This window comes from Prionailurus viverrinus, chromosome C2 (assembly GCF_022837055.1).
Source record: "Prionailurus viverrinus isolate Anna chromosome C2, UM_Priviv_1.0, whole genome shotgun sequence".
In the NCBI taxonomy this organism is placed as follows: Eukaryota; Metazoa; Chordata; class Mammalia; order Carnivora; family Felidae; genus Prionailurus; species Prionailurus viverrinus.
In genome coordinates this window covers 82,239,382-82,258,747 of record NC_062569.1, presented here as the reverse complement: position 1 = coordinate 82,258,747, position 19,366 = coordinate 82,239,382, and the positions used below count along the sequence as shown (strand labels likewise).

The 19,366-nt window shown below is 35.7% G+C and overlaps 1 protein-coding gene across 3 annotated transcripts in view; it reads right to left on the bottom strand.

Moving 5' to 3' along the window:
* Positions 1-19,366, bottom strand: part of OSTN (osteocrin) — a 214,188-nt gene that overhangs the window by 86,159 nt on the left and 108,663 nt on the right. For all 3 annotated transcript variants that reach the window (XM_047875753.1, XM_047875752.1, XM_047875756.1), the window contains exon 3: positions 15,375-15,540. The gene's annotated coding sequence lies outside the window, so the exon portion shown is untranslated. The remainder of the gene's footprint in view (positions 1-15,374; positions 15,541-19,366) is intronic.

Here is a 19,366-nt window from a genome sequence, read left to right as displayed (position 1 = left end):
TAAAATTATGAGGAATATTTTGCTTTAATGTTTTCATTAACTGTCAGATTTATGCTCAAATTTACATTTATATTTGAGATTTACATTTATTTACAAAATCTTCTATGTTTCATACAACTTTGTTATATCTGCATTCACTATCCTTTTTCATTCTTTATTTTATCATTTGGTATTTGCAAATTTTCTCACCCCTTTCTCTAATCTACAGTGTGGATATGGTAGATGGAACCAGAGTTGCTCATTTACTGCATTGCCCACTTGAGTAGCATCTTTCTTAACATACATATTTTTCATTCCATGTATGTATTTTTCTCTTCTTCAGGAATATCAGTTGTGTCTAGATTGGATCTCTTTAATTTGCTTTCCATTGCTGTTGTCTTTCAGTATTTTTGTCACTGTCTCTTCCATTTGGTGTCACATGTTTACATCTATCCTCTGCCTCATTGCTTCAGTTCCAATGGGGTCTCTCATATGCCTTGCAAATCTTAATGGATTTTCAGTGCTTTTTGGGATTTTTAATGGTCTTCCTGATCTCTTCCGGTTTACCTTTCATGGTCTGCTATCTTTCTTTTTTTCCATTTCTTGTATTATTCTTTGAAATTTATTTGCAAATAATTTATATTCTCTTTTATTATAACTTAGAAATTCATTTTAGAAAATTTCATTTCCCAGGGGTGTTCTCTATTTCATGTTGTTCACTTGTTTCATTATTGCTTTATCTTTTGTTGAAAATATAAGTGTAATATAAGTTGTATACTTCCCGCTTAACTTTGATGTCTCAGTGTTAGTAGTAACTTCCAGACTTCTTATTTGCTCAGTGGTGTAGCAAAGGGGTGGAGGTGGGCACAATATGCAGTGATAGCTAGTACACAATCTCAAAATATGTTTTCATATAATTTGTGGTGTACTTTACTCTGGGTATGTGTAATCGGAGTCCTCCCTAGGTACACAGGTTATGCTAGTCAATGTCATTATGAAGTGAAGCTTCATAGATCAGAGTTCTCTTATTTATTTTTAAAAAAATTTTAAGGTTTATTTTTGAGAGAAAGAGACAGAGTGCTAAAGAGAGAGGTGCATAGAGAGAGAGAAGGAGACACAGAATCTGATGCAGGCTCTAGCCTCCAAGTTCTTAGCACAGAGCCTGATGTGAGGCTCGGGCCCACAGACCATGAAATCATGACCTGTGCTGAAGTCCGCCACTTAACTGACTGAGTCACCCCAGTGCCCCTAGAGTTCTCTTGTTTATTTTAATTTTAATTTTTTTAAGTTTTAAATGTTTATTATTGAGAGAGAGAGACACACACACAGAGTGCAAGTGGGGAGGGGCAGAGAGCCAGGGAGACAGAATCTTAAGCTCCAGGCTCTGAGAATTCAGCAAAGAGCCCCACACGGGGCTTGAACTCACAAACCGCGAGATCATGACCCGAGCCACAGTCAGAAGCCCAACCAACTAAGCCACCCAGGTGCCCCTCTCTGGTTTATTTAATGGTTATTTGCATCTTCTCAGTCATGTTAGCTCTGAGTGACATAGCGGAGTTAAGCTGAAGGTGGCACATTTATGTTGTGTCTTGTATGGCTTCACCTTCCCTAACTCTCTACTGAGTGGAAATAGTGAGTAGTAACCCCTAGGAAATTTCGTTTCTTCTTCTGAGACCCACTGATAACTGTTTTTTGTTTTGTTTTGTTTTGTTTTAATTATTCTAACGAAAGAATCTTATGTTACTTAAGAGCTTCTCACAAACTTTTAGTGAAATCTGTACATTGCTTAATTCCAAAAATGAGTATCTCTTCTGTTTTTCTCTTCTGGTTCAGTTCAGATACTGATAATATTTGGCAAGTATTCTTTCTAATATATGGTTTGGCATAATCATCACTTCCTAGTTTTATTAAAGAGGAGACATATGCATTTCGTTTTGTTATAGTTGCTGAGTTTTTTGTATATTTCTTATAACATACTCCTAGTATGAAAAAAAGTGCTAATATATTTGCATACATGATTGAAGGTAAAATAATTATAATAATACTTCTATCTGTACTGAATGGATTCAGAATTTATATTAATTAAATCAGGTCTATGTTCAAATTTACATTTTGAATTATCCCCCATCCCTTCTTCTGTTCAAAATAGGTGTGTGGAGGTTGATTAATAGTTTTAGGAAGATTTGGTAGCATATATCACTTGAACTTATTCTTATAATTTCATTAACTGTGTTTATGTTTACCAGCTGACAATTATTTAGCATTTATAATATGCTATATACTACATTAATGGTGTATCACATATCAGCTCATTTAATTTTAACAACTACCTTACAAGGTGTATTCTGCAATTAATTCCATTTTATAGGTGAGGAGATTGAAGCATAGAAAGATGAAGCTACTTCCTTAATGTGACACAATTAGTAAGTGGAGCATCTGGGTGGTAATACTTGCTAATGAGAAAGGATTCTTGCATGTTATTGGCATTTATAGTTATAATTTATAAAGCTTGAATTAGTAAAATTGTATTCTCATTGTTGATATTTCGGAGTTAGGATTTTTTTTTCAACTAACAATAATGTAGAATATGTAGAATATACAATATCTACAATAACAAATATGTAGAACAATAAACTAGAATGGGCCTCAGAAGCCATCAGATCCAATTCCTTGATTTTCCAAATCAAGGGCTAGAGAAGGCTAGAGAGCCCTGTCTTTAGAGAGGTCTTTAGGAGCTAAGCCACCCATCCTTGTTACTACATCTGTGGCTCTTTGAAATAATCAGAAGTTCAGCTATTTTGTGACCCTTGAGATACAAAAGTATTGAGAAATAGAATCTACCTGTTCATCCATCCAACCATCCATCCATCCACCCACCCACCCATCCATCTTTACTCCTCCTTTAAACACTGTAACAAAAACATAGGCTAGAAGTTATACCTGAAAATCAGAAGATAATTTTGACCCGATGAATCAAGCACCGATAGGTGCTTTCTTAAACTAATTTGCTATCTCTGAACAATTTTATACTCCCAAATTGCTTCAGTGTGATTTAAAGTGAATAAATGTGTCAGCCTAGACCAACAAATAGAATTTTTAAACTAATACAGGATTATAAGATGTATTTTCCCATATATAGCTAAATGACTGCTTACTAAGTGTCAGGCATCGTCAGGGCACTAGACCCTCAGCAGTGAACACAGCTGCTCTTAAATCTCTGTCCCCATGGAATTTTCAGATAAAAGGTAAACTATGATTTAATATAAGCAGGCAGGGAAAACCAAGAAGGGGATGGAGTGAGGAGGTTGGGAGGAGTAAGTTAGTTAGGAAAGACCTCTCTAAGGAGGTGTATATGAAGACTGGAATGAAATGATGAATTGAAGCACTTAATAATGAGAGAAGAGCTTTTCAGGGAGAGCATGAGCTGGGCATATTTGAGGAGAAGCAGTGATTCAAGTAGGTGGAGGGTGAAGTCAGAAGGAGGGAAATGGGGGAAGATGCTGTCATACGCATGAGAAAGGGCTAGCTCATAGAGGGCTTTGCAGAGCCTACCAAGGAGGAGGACACAGTCTAAATGGGGCTAAAGCCCTAGAGGATTTTAAGCCTGGAAATAGTCTGATTTGATTTGTGTTTTGTGAAAGGTCGGTCTGTTGCTGTTTGGAGAAGAGAATATGAGAACCAGAAAGGAAATCAAAATGCCAGACAGAACAGATTATAAAGTCATAAGTTATAAATTGATGATCAAGTCAAGTTGAACACAATTACTGTTTTAACTAGACACTGCTTATTGCTTTCTAATTCTCTTTAAATCCCATTGGAATATAGTTTGGTATATTCTGCGACTTTCAACTCGATGCAAGAAAAGAGAACTCAACATTTTATGTAAATGGCATTTACTCTGAACTCCATGTCCTGTGCCACCACACCTAAATAGATCGGTTCCTCTGACCTAAAAAAAAAAAAAAAAATAGTCTGATACAGTCTAGCCTAAGGCAATAAAATCATACTATTTAAGTTTAAATCCCAGGTTTGCTACTTACCAGCTATGCCTCTGGCCAGCTCTGTAACATTTTCCAAGTTATTTAAGTTCTCTCAATTTCCTTCTGGATATACTTACTAGTACTCACTTACTAAGGTTGCTCTGATGATTAAATAACCTATGGAAGGATTTTAACAAAGAATTTGATGCAGAAGAAAATGTGCAATAAAGGGCACTGGTTGTTGTGTTGTTATCCACTCTGACCCTGGTGAAGATTTTTTTACAATGTTAGTCTTTTCCTGGCTCTACCTGTTTCCATGACTTTTCTATTTTTTTGTAGAAATCTAGGTCAAGAGTTAATTGTATGGGATAAAATGAAAGAGTAACTTAGAGAAGACAATAATGAAACTACTACTGATAATTCCAACAAAAATTTTCTCCAAGATTAAACTTGAGTGTATGTGTTTATTAATTCATTTATTAAAAACAAAAACAAAAACAGAAAATACTTATGTCACTAACAGTAATGTTCCAGGTTCTACATGAGTTACATGGGCAGGAGGAAAGATTCAAAAAACAAAGAAAATTTGTCTTCTGATCTTCATAAATTAATATGTAAATAATATATAATTTTTTTATAATTTGAGAGAGATAGCATGTGAGCAGGGTAGAGGGGCAGAAGAGAGACAGAGAGAGAGAGAGAGACAGAGAGAGACAGAGAGAGACAGAGAAAGAGAGAAAATATTAAGAAGTTTCCACACCCAGCATGGATGTGGGCCCTGGGATCATGACCTGAGCAAAGATCAAGAGTTGGAAGGTCAACCAACTGAGCTACCCAGGTGCCCCCAAATATTTCAAAATTTAGGTATGATTCTCTCTGTAAAGAGGTAATTTGATATGTCAGATTAAGCTATGTAATTCTGAATATGGATGGCTTCCAATTAGAAAAATTCAAAATTAATAAAATAAAGGAATTTGAAAAACTTTGGATATATTTTTATTTTACTCCTTAATATCCTCTATTGTGGAAAATGGAGCTACAGAATTTACACCTCATTCTAATTTAGCATAGTGACGTGTAAGAAACTCATTGTCTTTTTTGTTTGTGCTGTGGAAAAAATGTAAGGTATCCTCTTTAATTGACCTTCATTTTTAAATTGAAGTGCAGTTGACATACAATATTATGTTAGTTTTAGGTGCACAACATAGTGAGTTGATAAATATATACATTACGAAATATCACAATAAAGGTAGTTATGTCCCTATTAACTGTCTTTAAGAGATTACTTTGCGGAGCCCCTTTCTCTGTGGAGTCACTACTCTGAAGGAATATTTTCTTAAACAAGCATTTTTTTTCTGAAAATTCTCACAGAACCTTGTGTTTCAAGTTTTAAAAAGACTTTTCAGGCTCATTATCTTTTAAAATGTAACCACACAGATGGTGTGAACTTAAGTCCAAAAAGTAAAGGCGAAAAAAAGGAAAAGATTAAATCTGTAATAATTGTTTACCATTTCAAATTGGTAATTTATTTTAGTGAATTACAAAAGAGAGCGAATAAAATACTGGATTCTACCCTAACTAGGTAAAAAGTATCATCCTTTGTGGTTTTTGTGACAATGACTTGCTCCCCACTCAAAGTCCTTGCTATAGAAGAAATTGAGTTGACTTTGAGTGAGTTTGAATCCAAATCAAGGTGGATGATTTGTGGTCAAATAATCGAGTGAATCTATAATTTAATTTATTTAACTATAAAATATCAGAAAAAGTCCCCTTTCCCTCATACATCATTCAGCATGGCATTTTAAACCATAAAGCAAAATAGTATAATCTAATAAACTAGGAAACTCAATGAGGAAGCCATTTTCTTCCAAGTTTTTCTATCATTTCTAGTTCCAACTACATAGACAGGGCATGTAAAAGGCACCTATTTATATTTGAATACATATCCCTAGAAGGCTACTTGATTCCTTCCATTATAAGTTATTTTTCTTTTATGCTTGAAATCCATCATTGTAAACCTCTCATTTTATTACAATGTTGATGATGAGTTGGTTGTTTTTTCTTAACCAGTGAGAATATTTATGATTAAATATATGTTGGAAATTGTTTACATTTTTCTTTCAAACTTTATTTATTTACCTTACTCTTATTTGAGTGAAAAAAAAAAGAATTTGTCTCAATTTATGATTTGATATACCAGAACTAGAGGTTGAAACTCTACATTCTTGGACATCCATACATTTATGTATAGACACTTACGTGTAGTTAGATTTGGTACTTTCTAGGGTGCAGTTGAAAGCACACTGGGGGTAGAAATTTGCTCTATTCTTAGCTCTGAAGTAAATTTCTGTATAACCATATTTGCCACCTCCTCTTAAGGCCTCAGTTTTCTCATACGAAAAACAAAGAGTGGGTCAGATGGTATGTGAATCCATTCCTGCTCTTCATTCTTTAGACCTATGAGCTTAGAGTATAAATATACTGTGGAATTGCAAGAAAAAAAATAAAATAAAATTTGATTTTTTTTGCCCTGAAAATTCAGTGGGCATAATTTTATATTGAATGTACAAGATTCAAAGTTAGCAGGCAATTGCCTGTTTTAGCTATCAAACTTACATGATGAGATTTTCCTGGAATAAAATCTACCTAAATACATTTCCAAAGCACTCTGTGGGATTCTAATCTGATGTCCATAAATTATTATACAGACCTAACGGTTTAAGAGTCCAAGTTATTTTTACAAATTGAGCTGGCAGTCAAGAATATGCCATGTTCACAAGCCAGTCAACTCAATGGACAACTGCATGCACATGATTGTTATTAACCCCTTTTATTCATCATTCAGGCCACCAAAACACTTGTGCCCTAAATGTGATGCTTGACATTGTAGGCCAATTTGGAGATCTTTTACTAGTAGACATAATGACTGCCCTGGTGAAGACATAAAATTAAATGAGCTTCCTCATAAAATCACTTTCCAGGGTTGACATATTCTTCTGGCACCTAGAGACCTACCATATAAACTGACAAGCAAGACTAACTAGGCATGAGGGATTGTTCCAAAAAGATTGCCAGCCCGAAACATTCTAGCTAATTGAAGGACAAGAACAGGATAACTTCTCTGCTATTTCTAAAATTACAGCTTTATTGTTTGAAAGCTTATGCAGAAACTGTAATTTGTGGATGGTATAATCATTTCAAAGTCACCTGACTTTGGGGGAACAGAAAAGAGTGAATGCTCTACCAGGTGCTTGTCTGGCGTCTCAAATATGGGACAAATCTATAAGGTAAAACAGACCTAGACAATATGGTGAAACAAACTGGTCCCCTTTCCAATGGGATTTCCAGTTCTTGTTGCTCTAAGTGATTAACAAAAGCAGCATCTTCTGAAGAAAGAAGTTTTGTTGAGAATTTGGGCTTTGTAGAGGTTCTGGACAATTATAAAATCTTCAAAATTATCACTTTGATTGATGATGTACATAAGGATAAAGTGATGTGCTTAAGATTAAACACTAAGTTTGATAATCAGAATTGTAACTGTAATTTTATCTTGCCTTGATGAGGCATTCCTGGGCCCTCATACTGGAGTCATTGCCGAAGACCCGAAAGACCTGGGCAATTGAATGTGGTCTTGTTAACTTTTCCAGCCCATTGTCCTGGTGCTCGCAGGTCACTGCCTAATCTCTGAACTGCTCTTTAGATGGGACTCAGGTGTCCAAATTTGGGATCCAGTACTATTCACACATGTCCTCTTCCAAATCTCTTCCAGGTCCACTCTTCTCACTTATGACCTACTGGACAAAAGAGAGCTTTCAGCTTATCGTCTGTCATCAGGAAAGACTCTTAATACCTCATAAAAACAATTTGCCTTCCTGCTGAAGTAAGGGAGCCCCAGTCCTCAGAAACACAACATGCCTTTTCTCTGTGTAGAAGAGGAAAATAATTTCTTTCCTAAGATCTTCTGCAAATAGATAACTGGGATGAGATACAATGATGAGAAGAAATTAGCAAATGATAGCAAAGAGGGAAGGATTTCCAAGCACAGGGCATGGTATATGTGAAGACTCTAAGACAAGTGTTCAGAGAATGTGAGAACAAAAAGGAATCTACAATGGCTGGGATAGGGAAAGTGAGGGCAAGTTGGAAGGAAGGAAGATTGGAGGAATAGTATACAGGGCCAGCATCATTAGGGGCCCTGTAGAAGAAGGTAAGGATTTATATTTTAGCTTAAATAAAATGGAAAAGTATCGAGGGCTTTATGGGTACAGGGTAGTGATATGAGATCACTTATAATTTTAAAAGGTAATTCTAATGTTGTAGAAAATTGATAAAAAGGATGAAAAAGCAGAAGAGGGAACAACCCTTAGGAGGTCATTGTGTAAGTCCTAGTGAAAGGGATTACAGTATGTGCAAAAGGCAGAAGTGATTAGACTGAAAAATAGGTGAAGATATATTGTGCAAAAATACACAATATGTTTCTATATGGTTAAAACATCCCATTACAACACCAGAAATAGGAAACATATGATAAAAAGAAATATAATAGTTGAAGAATCATGAAAAGAAGGAAAACAGATGTAATTGAAATAAGAGTTGAGAAAATCGTAACCCCAAACACACAAGAGGTTAGTTTTGAGGCAGTAGGAAGTTGGGTACATTCTGGTAAGTTAGACATTTAATAGTTTTATAGAGTTATCACTTCCAAGTACACTTACTAAAATGGAAGCAATACAAAACAATATCCCTACTTTCTGTAAGCATACTTTAAGTATTTTGTAGAGTAGCAAATCTGTTGGAAAAGCCTAGTTCTCCACTCATGAAAAATGTATTCATAAAATAATTTATATTTATGTCGTGGAATATCATATTGCATTTAAAATCACTGGACTATATAAAATAGCTAGATATAAAATGCAATATTGAGTAAAAAAGCAAGATGCAAACAATATATATTGTGGAGTGATAGTTGTGTAATTTCAAACACAAACTATGTATTGCTTATGAAAGTAGCTTGAGGAGTATACCTCTAACGATATTAGTTGCCTCAGTAAATGAAGGAAAAGAACTTAGGAAGGGGTGAGTAGAAGTGACTTTGAGTCTATTTGTAAAATATGACTGCCAGAAAATATGAGAAAATACTTAGTGTTTCGTGGGAATATTCATGTTAGTTTTCATTTTCACTGAACCTTTGTATATTGACATTAAAAAAAATTAGTATCTTAAAACTAAGCTGATTTTCAGAATGCATTACAGATTAAGAAAAAAAAATCAGTGACCAAAAGATTGGCCATCCATACTAAAAGCCAAAGACCCAGGGGCACCTGGGTGGCAGAGTCTGAGCATCTGGCTCTTGAGTTCAGCCCAGGTAGTGATCTCATGGTTTGCCACATCCGGCTCCACATTGACAGTGTGGAGTCTGCTTGGGATTCTCTCTCTCTCTCTCTCTCTCTCTCTCTCTCTCTTCCCCTCCTCCACTCATATGCTCTTTCTCAAAATAAATAAATAAACTTAAAAAAAAAAACAACGAAACTTTAAAAGCCAAAGACACAAAAACATGAGAGAAAAATTAGGAGACATGGAGCATACATTCTGACATTTCAACACCGGCCAAATGGAGTTTTAAAAGGAGAGAAGAGAGATAATGTAGGAGAGAAAATCATTAGTAGTGAGAAAAAGAGAAACATAACAATGTCATTGATGTCACAGATGGCAAGTGCTAAGCCTAATAAAGAAACACAAGAGCAAGAATGGGGAATTGTCATCAAAGCTCAGGGAGTCCCAATGTGTGTGCAAAAACATAATAGTGATAATGGTGATGACAGTAGCAACAGGTTACCTATAGAAGATGATTGGCACTGGATTTCCTACTTGCAACTATCCTTGCTAAGAGGACATACAATATTCTCTTTAACAGAAGAAATGCTTCTGAAACTGGAATCATTCACAGTCAACTAGCATCCTAGAGGAAACACAAAACAAAGACATTTTAAGATAATCAAGAGTTCAGACCGTTCTAAAAGACTTAACTGAAATGATATTTAATGACAAAAAATGAATGCAAGAAAGGGAGGATGTAGGATACAAGACACTAGTGAAGAACACAGTAAAACCACAGTTCATAGAATTGTTGATGAAAAAACGTAAAAATCAGGATATAAACAAAAATCTGTAATTAAATTTCCAGATTCTCTACAATGAGAGATAACTGAGATGGAGTAAAGGGGGAAGGAAAGTAAAATTGGGCTAAGGTTTCTTTTGTTCAACAAGTACATACATTTAATAAGTAAATGTGTAACTTTGGCCAAAAGTAACTTATGGCCATAGGACATAAGTTTAAACTTGATTAAAATGACTGAAAGATTAAAACAGGATATATAAATTTTATTAAAAAAATTGTTTATTTTTGAGAGGGAGACAGACAGAATATGAGTGGGGAGGGGTAGAGAGAGAGGGAGACACAGAATCTGAAGCAGGCTCCAGGCTCCAAGCTGTCAGCACAGAGCCCGACACGGGGCTCGAACTCATGAGCTGTGAGATCATGACCTGAGCTGAAGTCGGATGCTCAACTGACTGAGCCACCCAAGGCGCCCCTGGATATATAAATTTTAAACCACCAGAAGTACAAATGTTGAAAATAAAATTCTAACTTCCACAAAATACAGGAAAGAAAAAACAAAATCCACAATGCTCTTCCCAAAATTACCATGTAATTAGAGGAAAAAAGATGGAACAAATAGGACCAATAGACAAGGATCAAAATAAATATAAAGAGGCAATTCTCCCTTCTAAAAGATAGACAGTTTCAAATTGGGTAAAATCAAACTAACAAATTATAAAAAAAAAAAACTAACAAAAAAATCCATTTAACACTACACTGAAGGGAGAGTTAAGCTTTTAAAAAGTTAAAAATGAAGTTGAAATATATCAAATTCTAATAAATTTGTAACAAACTCTAACAAAATAAAGAAACATCAAATGAGACAAAGAAGATATTCTTATTGTATTTTAGGGAAATTTTTCATTTTTTCAGAATATTTTTTTTATTTTATTGTCTGATTTTTATCTAGAGATAAAATTATGTATGAGATACTTATCTAGGAGATTTTGAATCTAAGTATATAAATGGGACTTTGTTTACTGTTTGTATGTGTTCATGTAGGTGGTTTTGGGGTCTAGTTTCTTATAACAAATTGAAGAATTTTCCATCTACATTTTATGCTTTTGAAGAGTTTACATGACATAGGAAATAATTGTTGCTCTGGGTCAGAATATGCCTTTGAATATACTTCCTGTTTCTTCTATAGTATTAGATTTTAAGTTTATAGACTTTCTTGTATAAACATTCATAATACCTATATATACCTTAACATAGATAGGTGAGAAATGTTTGTATATTTTTAAACATCTGTATTTCTAGGTTTTAAGCTGTACTAGAATCAAGTTTAAAGGATAAATGCCTCATTTGTCCATTGGTAATTTCGTATGGAACCAATATTTTAAAGAACAAATTATACCTCTCATTTCTTTAGTGATGTGAAAGGATGATAACTTACGTGTTTTCATTTGTATCTTCACTTGCTATTCCTATGATTTGAAAATTTTGTATAAATAAACTAATATGAAATCTTAATTCAGGGGGCATCTGATCATTGCAACTAAATTTTGCCTTATGGAAGTAAGGTTTTACTTTTTTTTTTTTTTTTTGCTGCTTTGCTTATAGATTAATGAGTGCAAGTTGTAATTTTATGCTCTGGTCTGCTAAGTATTCTGCAATTGCTATCATGCAATCCCCTCAAAGAAAATAACTTTTTTTCATTTTTATATTCTTATTACCTAGCATTGTACCTGGCATATGTTAGGTGACTGATACAAGTTTTCTATTTAAACTATAAGACGTTGATCCAGGTCTGATTCCATATTTGTTGAATAATACTGAATATAAATGGTGACAATGGTTCATATTAAAATAAAAAATTCAGAGAATGAAAAAAATCACTGTAGAAGGATGAGAAGCCAATTTACTGAAATAATAATCTCTGCTTCCAAAGGCCCCCTATGTGACATTTCCTCAGTGTTGGTGATATTATTACCTTAAATCTTAATATCCCAACTACAGCTAACATTGGTGTTTACTTAAATCTGCTCATTTATTGAAGGATTACACATTGAAGCTGTTGCCCTTAGGGGAAGTCAGGAGACTAAACAATCGCTTGGGAGCTATTTATGAGTTTGGGTTAGAGAGTGTTTGAGAACTCAGCAACATCCTGAATATAAGACAACATGGCTTCCGGGATGTGAGTAAGAAAGCTGACTCATTGAGGGATATTTGGGTGCTGCTTAGGTGTCTTAATTCCACACCATGTCCCATAGGCCTTTATATTTTTCAGGACAGGAAACCATTATTTTGTCCTTTTTTTTCAGAACTCTTTACCAATCACAACCTTAAAAGGAATTTGTCACCACTGTAGCAAGGGTACTGATGAGATGGTAGAGTCTTGGCCTAGGAAACTTCAACTATTGGCAATGCTATTCACACTTGCAGGTGAAAAGGGGACAACAGTGGTTTTAGACTGGAAAAGCTGGGTTTTTGACCTTGGCTATATGCCAGGTGGTCTACTATGACTTTTTTACTTTACTTTTCTGAATTTTAGTAATTGGTTTATATGATATATGAGATAAACGTGCACATACACACACACACACACACACATAGAAATTGTAGGCCACTAGATTATTTTCTGTCCTAGGTCACTACTTGATTCTATGTGACTTGACATTACCTATTTTGAAATCTTCATTCATGTTAAGGAAACAATAAAATTCATCTTGCTACTTTACTCTGATTGAATAATTGATAAGGAGGAGTTAAAAATTCAAGGTATTTGAATAACACAAGAATAAAAATAATGTATGGTGCTATAGTAAAGAACCTACCAAATTAAAGTGCTAGTTTCAGGTATTGGAGCCATTTAAAGACATTGAAAGTAATGCTGTTCCCTCCCATATTTCTGGATCTATGAGAAAAGCAGCAATATACAGAACAGACTGTGGCATCCAGGGACCATTTCTCACATGCTAGCATTTTTAATAGGTAGCTTTCCAAAGGTTCAATATAGGATTATGTTGTTTACAAACTGAATGTTCATGAACTGGTAGGTGTCTTTCTCTAGTTATGATAAATGTTATTTGTGCTATAATTAGAACTATAGGAATTTAGAGGAATTAGAAACCTCTAGTAAATGGTATGACAACCAACTCTTTATATAATCACAACTTTCTGAGACATAGTTTCCATATTTATAAAATAAGGGGTTAGATGATCGCTGGATAATCTGTAAAGAAAGAGTGAGGTATTCCTGGCAAATGTGATTTCATAAATGAACATGAGCTGGCTCATTAGTGATAGGCAGAAATGATACTGAATTGGCAAAAGAGGAAATGGTCTTGCAGGGATTACAAAAGCAGCAGAATATTAAAATGCATCTGAGTATGGCATTTGTAGAAGGTGAAGAAAGCTCACTGTGGCTAGTCATCAGGCTGTGTGTGTTTGATCAACAGTTACCAGTTTCCTCTGAAATCTACAGTGCAGATACTTCACTCAAATCCCTTGACAATTTAATTCTTTGCAGGTCTTGGCTTAAATCCTAATTCCCAACGAAGAAAACTTTCATTCAGACCTTTGTTGATCCTTGAAACACATCATTTTGGTGCTCTGCAGAGGCGAAGACACTGAACAGTGGTTTTGTTTTGGTTTTGTAACACAGCATTTGGTCACCTCACCAGTCCTCACATCTGCTTCCAGTTTGAGATGAAACCACGTAAACCTCATGCTCCCACTGCAAGCCATGGGTTTGTCACAACATTTTGTCACAAAAATTACATAAGTGTATAAACAGAGGGAAAGCTTTCTGGCTTTGTTTTAAAGTTTTGGTTTATTCCTCTGAATGCAAATGAAATAAATTCAGTAAGAACTGAACATAAACTAAATTATGCTAACCAGAACAGGCAGTGATGTTCCATGCTACCCATTAGAAACACTGATGAGACCAATGTTTCTAATTGGACTGCTAAAAACAAAAACTAGTTTTACTCTCTTTAATGGGCCAATATTGTATCCACAATCCCCCTCTATGTTGTCATTCATTTCGTGGGAGATCAAAATGTGACCAAATAAGTGCTGGCTTATTCACAAAAAGAAACATCATGCACTCTCTTAAACAGACATATATGCATATGCTGTATACATACACAAAACCTTTCCAAATACACACATAAAACTTTCAGTGAATTCTCATTATATACAGGAAAAAAGTCCAAGTCCCTTAGTTTAGCACTCAACGTACTTTATAACTGGCTCTAACTTCTAAGTGTAGCCTTATTTCCTACCCTGTCCCTTCTAGCATCCATGCTCAAGTTAATCCAAAACAGTATTTCATATCCCACACATCATGTCCTGTACACTTTCTTTCTACTTAGCACATCCAGTTCTATGCTGTCTACCTGGAAATTTACCACTCATCTTTCAGCTAATAGTTTACATCTTTAAAGTTTTCCTTTGTTCCTAATCTTTGTGCATAGCTGAATCATCAGACCTATTTAATCCTTCTCTGGTTTGTGCATACCTCTGGTATCGCATTTATTACAGCTGGTCAGATTTGTTTATTTATATGGCTGTCTACCGGTTGCCAAATTCTTGGGACAATGAATCCAGTTCATATATTTCTTTACATTGAGAATAGAGCACAACTCAACTTCTAAGTTTTTGCTTCTTTTGTTTCATTTTTGGTTTTGGTTTTTGCTCTGAATTATACCAGCACACTGCTAATTTTTTTTTCTCCTGCCTTTAATCGCCACCTACTTTCATTCACTTTGCAAGTTCCTTTCTGATGACCTGTTTCAAAGCACTGATTATGCCACTTTCCTTCTTAAAAATTTCAGAGCATTTCACATACTCTAAGATTGAGCCTGTGGTCCTTACTTCTTATGTGGGCAATTAATCATTTTACCCTAATTTTTTTTTTACCTCCTCACCAAATGGTCTTGTTTTCCATTCTACTTTGACTACTCACCCACTTTGAGGGAAATAATTAGACTTTATCAAATACCAACAATGACAACATCTTTATACCCACAAGCTCTAGATTTAAGTCTTCCTTGTATTCAGCCTCTGACAGCACTCTAGGAACTACACTTTTTGGATCCTATAATCTTTTCACTGTACTTCTACCACCATCCCCCCGCCCCTGCAAATCTTTACCTTGCTTAGAATCCGTTCATGCATAATACTGCCCCTCACATCATACTAATCTTCAAAATTAAATTTGATTAAATTAAGCGCTCCTCATACACTGACCCTGCAATCATACTGGAGAAAAACACATACTTTATGTAATGATATCACTTTTAAACACATACCTGCTAATCTCAAATAGACATTTTCTCCTGACCCACAATTCATTTAGGAAATTTTCTTTTCTCCTACTCCTTTAGAGGATTCTTTCAAATCTTCTCTCTCCTTTAACCTCTATATCCACCTCCTTTCCAGCCATACTTTCAGCTGATGAAATTGCTTTCTATTTCACTGAGAAGAAAAAAAAGCAATTAGAAAAGACTTTCTACAGGCTTCTACTACACCACATCTATTCCTCTATAAATATTAGTAGCAATATACTTTGCTTTCCCTCCTACTAATATGGATAAACCATTGGGACACTAGATCCTAACTCCCTTGAGCACTCAAATATATCACTTCTGCAGTTTTCCATTCCTGCCCTGTCTCATCAATTTCTCCTTCTCCACTGGACTATGGCCAGCAGCACAGAACTAGACCAAATTATCTCCCATCTCAAGTAAACCTTTTCTTGGCCCTATCTCCTCCTCCAGTTACTATCCCATTTCTTTGCCACCTTTTACAACAAAACTTCTCAGAGGATTTAACCTTCACTAATTCTTTTCCATCTCTTCTCTCCTGATCCTACTTTGGTGAGGTTTTAATTATTACCAGTCCACTCAACCTGCTCCTGTCAAGGTTACTAATTACTTCCCCATTGCTAAATCCAATGGCCACTTTGCAGTTCTCAAATTACTTGAAAGTATTTGTCACAGCTGATTACTCTTTCTTTGCCTCATTTAGTTACTGGGGCATTAATTCCTTCTGACTCTATTATGTTCTTCCTCATTAGCACCCTTCTCCTTGGCTGGTTCTTCCTCCTCTCCCTGGACTCTAAATTTTGTACCACTTCAGGGCTCAATCCTTGACCTTCTTCTTTTCTCTGGGTAGGCTTACCCCATGTTTACTTTACTCCAGTAACAAGGCATTAAATATCATGTAAATCCCGATGACTCTCAAATTTTTATATCTAGTCCATTTCCCCTGAAGTCTAGCCCCATAGATTCAGCTGCATATACAATTTTTTTTTTTTGCTTAGTTACAAATAGGCATCTCAAACTTACTATGTCTACAAGTGGCATCTAGACAGCCTAACAAATACTTGTTCTTCCTGGAGTCTTCAACCCCATTCTTTCAGATGAAAAAAAAAATTGGTATCAGTCTGACTTCTCTTTGATCCATTATTTGATCCATTATCAAATCCTATCAGTTGAAAGTATTTTCAGAATTTGACCCTTCTCATCACTTCCTCCAGGCCAGCATCACTCTTCTCGATAATGCAATAGCCTGTTTGCTCTACCTGCTTCTGTTCTATTCTTTTTGGCTCTTCTCAACACAATAATCACAGTGTCTCTTGATAATGAAGTCACATCATTCTACCATTTCATTCATTATCTTCCAGTGGCTTCCTAACTGGCTATCACCTATGAGGTGCTAAGTATCTATATCCTGTCCCTCCCACCTCACCTCTCTGACCTCATCTCCTATCGCTTTCCAGCTTATCCTCCAGTATTTCTGTTATCCCACTCTCTATACTTTTTCTTGAACATTCCAAGCATGCTCCCACTCCTGGGCATTTCCACCTACCACTTCCTCTGCTTTGATGACTGACTCTTCCCGAGATGTTTGCATAAGTTACTATCTCATGTCCTTCAGTTCTCTGCTATACTGTCACTTTTTAGAGATGTTTCTCTTGATCACTCTTTGTACAAGTTTAACCACTTATTGAACTGCCTTTCCTTTTGTCTCTGTTTTACTTTCCTCCAAAGCACTCACCACAACCTTGTAGTCTTTACTTACTTGTTTATTGTCTGTCTCCCCCTACTGGACTGCTCCATAAAAACGAGGACTTTATTATTCATTCACTACTGTTCTCCAGTAGCTAGTTTGGTACCTCCCATGTAGTATTTGCTTAATAAATATTCTCTGAATAAATGAATGAATTTCCCTTCATCGCCTCACATATGTGGGCTGTATCAACAAAACATATGTGGACTGTAAATGCTGTTCACTGCATTCCATAAATGGCCTTGTATTTTTCTTTCTGTCTTAATCCCATTTTTTAAGCAGCATCCACTTTCTAATTCCACACACTCAGTTTATACCTATATTTCAATTTACATGAGCAGAGATCATTTTAAATATGCAAATATCAGTTTGAATATGCAAAGATCTTACCAACTGGAAGATAGATCAGTCCTTAGAATATCCATAATGCATTATAAACATACCCAGGGATTAAAAAAAAATGTTTTAAATGCTTTTATTTGTTTTTGAGAGAGAGAAAGAGACAGAGTGCCATCAGGGGAGGGGCAGAGAGAGAGGGAGACACAGAATCTGAAGCAGGCTCCAGGCTCTGAGCTGTCAGCACAGAGCCCAACACAGGGCTCCAACCCACGAACCATGAGATCATGTCCTGAGGTGAAGTCGGACACTTAACTGACTGAGCCACCCAGATGCCCCAATACCCAGGGATTTTAGCACTTTCTCTTCTATCACTGTATAAATTCTTTTTTTTTTTTTTTAATTTTTTTTTCAATGTTTATTATTTTATTTTTGGGACAGAGAGAGACAGAGCATGAACGGGGGAGGGGCAGAGAGAGAGGGAGACACAGAATCGGAAACAGGCTCCAGGCTCTGAGCCATCAGCCCAGAGCCCGATGCGGGGCTCGAACTCACGGACCGCGAGATCGTGACCTGGCTGAAGTCGGACGCTTAACCGACTGCGCCACCCAGGCGCCCCTTTTCACTGTATAAATTCTTACACAGCAAGTCTGTCCTCTTGTCTGTCTTCTCCCCCAGCTCCAGACTCTAACATGTGGAGGTCCTCAATAATGAATGGCTTTTAAAATAAATATAAAAATAAAAGTTTCATTTCACTAATGTATACAGACATATACAGAAGTCCTTACTATGGTTTCAAATCAGGTCTTTAAAAATTGAAATCCAAACTACTTGTATACATTCCACAAACATAAATGACCTTCCTTAACCCCACAAGTTCACTTTGTAGCATCCTCTGCCTCAGTTGCCATTCTGTTATTCTAGTCTTCTTGTTTTTTTTCTAGAATCTTCAAGCTGTTTTCCACCTTAGGGTCTTTGCCCTTGTTGCTTTTCTGCTTAGATTTTTACATGGCTTGTTGTTTTGTAAATCGAAAACCCAGGTATCAGGTCAAATATCACTTTTTTGTATATATGCCTCCCTTCCTTGCCCACCTAACCTAAAGTCCCTTCCAATTCTCTCTTTATCAAGTCACCCTACATTACTGTCTTTATAGCACCTACCACTATTAAAATTTATTAATCACATGTATTTTATCTCTTCTGCTACCTATTGTATTCCTTCTCCCCATAACCCATATCTCACACATCTAGAACATGAGATGCATGGAGAACATGGACCTTGTTTGCCATATTGAATGATGTGTTCACCATGCCTAAAACTGTGGAACCTTATCGAAACTAAATAAACATGTTTATTTATTTATTTTTTTAATCCACTCCTTTACTTCACTTTTCAAATTACTATATTGGTCTATTTATCCTTTATTAATAGTACCATTCAAGAGTTTATTAATTTAACAGCATTTCTTTGTTGCTTCTCTCTTCATCACAAGACTCCATATAGTCATTTCAAAAAGGAAAGCACACTTTCTGGAGTATGCCTTGGCAGAGATCCTCTAAAGGCAAGAAACGTCCTGAGGTAAACTGTAATTGATTCATAAAGTCACTTCCAGCTCTTCAAATTTGTGAAAGACCAAACTTAGCTCCTGAAATAAGCACCTTCCTACTCATGAAGCGATTTTGTGCTGATGCAATCATACGGCATCAGTAGTTTCTAAGGAAGAATAGTACGAAATAATTCCCCACATTTCTAAAAGAGAGCCAGTTCAGGGAGGGAATATACACAGTGATCTTCCAAATTATTAATATTTAAGAACATCAGTGTTTTGTGGCAAATGTGGCTTTCAATGCTTTTGTTTACATAGATTTGTGAAACTATTTTTCATGAGACCAA